Raw genomic sequence first — 3,113 nt, forward strand, 5'->3', positions numbered from 1 at the left:
TTTCTTGGTGTCCCAGCCGAGCAGTGCACCGGGAGGCGGAGCTGCTTGGCCAAGGTTTCAATCCGGACCGGCCCATCAGGCCACGAGCCCTTCTGACATGTGCCAGATGGCCAGTCCGGCCCTGCGTGTGGGATGCAGAGGCTGTAGAGTTAGGAAGAGGAGTTATAAGCATGAATGAAGAGGTGTGTTTTATTAAGGGCACATTTTAAAAGCAAGGAGACTGGATGTCAGTCTGGTAGAGTGTGTGAGGACATGCTAGATCTTGGGAGCTGAATCGCTTTATTTTGGCCCCGCCCCCTGCTTCACAATGCCTGTAATCTCGGCATTGTGTAGCGGGGGTGGGTCCAAAATGACGCGATCCCGTGGCCACGCCCCGCCTTGCACCCAAAACTGCCCAGCCACATTCCACCTTCAATGCCGTTCTGGCTGCTCCCTCCTGGAAGGGGCATCCAGAATATCAGCAACACTGGTATGTACCCTGCGCCAGCAGCTGAACTCACTGGCAAGGGTACTCGAGGTGTGTTGACAACACCTGGGTCGGGAACATACTTACCAACTGTGACCGAATGGCCTCTTGCCGATTCCCGATCACAGATTGGGGTTACAATCCCCACTGGAATTTGGGGTATCAGGGATTCCCGCTTGCCGTAATTGACCGCCTGTCACTGACTCCGCCCACTGCTCAATGGGCATGTATGTTGCTGCCACCACCGAGCTCCTCCGATTGGCACTCTGAACCGCTTACGAACACTCAGGCTCCTACCTCAGCACCTGGCTTCTAGCTGCGGCCACACCTCCTGATTGGTGTCGGCTGATTTCTCCTGATCCCTTGCAATGGACCAGGCTCTGCACGGTAGCGGGCAGAGGGCTTGAAGTTGGAAACTCAGAGCTCCACCCAGAACAGCCGGAGAACGGAATAGCGTTTGGCGCAATTCTGTTGGTCGCCGGATCGAGATGCAATTGTAGTCAGGCAAAGTTGTTTATTGCTCAAAGTCTTGAAAAAGACCTTCCTTCAAGGTGAAGGGGTACATCAGCATACAGGAGTCTTATCAAACAGCAGTTCTTTCCACAAAGGATTTACAGGGTTGTACATTTTTACCAGGCACGCAGCCTTCTTTTATGCCACTCCATTACACATTACCACAGGGGGTAAGTCCGCCCTGGGTTCCTCTTAGCCAATCAGGCTATCTCACAGAACATAAATAAACACATCTTAAATTTCACAGAAATTAACTACATTTCTTCGTTACCACCCAAGAACAGTTGGCTTTCCTAAAACACACAAACTTAGCATAGACTGTCTCTCAAACGATAAATATGACATATCACAGGAACTGATAAATTGCATTCATTCTTTCACATACTAGGAACAATGCTTAAAACCAGTTTGGCTTTCCCTGTCTTAACACCTCCATTTCTTAGGAAGTTTAATCCAATCGCTTCTTACACACAAACAAATTGTCTTTCCCAAACTTGCTTAGTATTGTTGCCAGAGACACACCGGAGCCTTCCTAGCCCGCATTTCAATGAAAGTGCTGTAAACGAAGGGTTCGGCCATATGGCACTATTCACACAGCAACTTTCCATCCAGGTCTTTCTATTCATCAGACCTCCTGCTAGGAAATGACAATTAGGGGTAAATTTACTATGATTCGAGATAGGGCGAGATGACCATCTCGGGTGATTTATTGATTTTTTTTCCCTGCTTGCAAATTTACTAAAGGTAAGGTCGGGTGAGTTATAGAGAGATTTCTCTCATCTCACTCGTAAAACTCGGGTGAGATAGCAATCTCGAATCAAATCACTATCGGCCCAAATCGTACTTTTCACCTAAAACATACATCTCTCAAATCTAACAAAAATCGGGATGACAAGTTAGGGTGAGATAGGAGCAAACTCTCTGTCAAAATCACTTTCAAACTCTCAACCCCCTGAGCTGTGAGATGGTCAGAAACATACACAAATCATTGTGATTTGTGTATGTTTCTTTCTGTAAATGGTGAAAATAGGGATAATATGTTAAAAAAATGACGTGAGGTCCCCCTGCCAAAAGACTAACCAGCCCCGGGCTTCCCAGCCTGTCCTGGTTCTTAATTTACAGGGAAGAAGATGTGTAGGGTTCCACTGTAAATCACGAACCAGCAACAGGCAGCAGGGACAGAGCTGGTTTTAAATATACGGAGAAAATAAATGACGTGAGGTACCCCGTATATATAAAACTAGCCCTGGACCATCTCTAACGGGGGACTGATGCCACAGCCAGGGGAGCCCTTTCACCAATAAAGGGGTCACCCTCTCCAGGGCACCCCTGGCCTAGCCTGATAGCCCGGGGCTATCCCCACCACCCCTGGGTGGTGGGTGGCGGGTTGATAGTGTTAGGTGTAGTGTAAAAATTAGATTTTTCATCATTGTCTTTACAGTGGAACTACAGGTCCCAGCAAGCCTCCCCCGCATGCTGGTACTTGGAGAACCACAAGTACCAGCATGCGGGGCATTAAGGTCCCACTGGTACCTGTAGTTCACTTGTAAAGAAATGGTTAATAAAACACACACAGTGAAAATAAAGATTTAGGACCTCATTCAGAGTCGGTCGTTGCGGCCGCACGGTCGTAAGGGAAAAGGGGCCAGATATGCAAATGATGCACTCGCAAGTTACGTCCTTAAGATCGGATCGGTAGCCGGACGACCAAGGGGAGGATGCGGCCGTAAGACAAAAAAAACGCTCCCTTCTCATACGCATTACACGTCATGTCCGGGCATATAAAGATTAATCGAGACCATCGGGAACCATCGGAACTGGTCGTAGAGCTTAAGGTTGACCATACCCTCTCTTAAGCACTACGATCATGTCAGTGTAAAAACCTCCCATGATACGTGTGCTATGACACTACTTTGTTAATTATGCACTCCCATAAAACGCCGCTCGCATAATTAGGCACGCCTGCGTCCGGATCTCCACTCCCCCGTTTTCAAGCACCTTCCCCTGTTACCACCCACAAACGCCTCATTCTGTCACTCAAACTACCGACCTGGCTGTGTTCAAGGAGAGAGAAATTTCTGATCGTAGCAGCTAGTTTGCGCACGCGCATTGCGAACTTTACGCATGTGCAGTT

Source organism: Taudactylus pleione, unplaced genomic scaffold, assembly GCF_031769625.1.
Source record: "Taudactylus pleione unplaced genomic scaffold, aTauple2 ptg000507l, whole genome shotgun sequence".
NCBI lineage: Eukaryota > Metazoa > Chordata > Amphibia > Anura > Myobatrachidae > Taudactylus > Taudactylus pleione.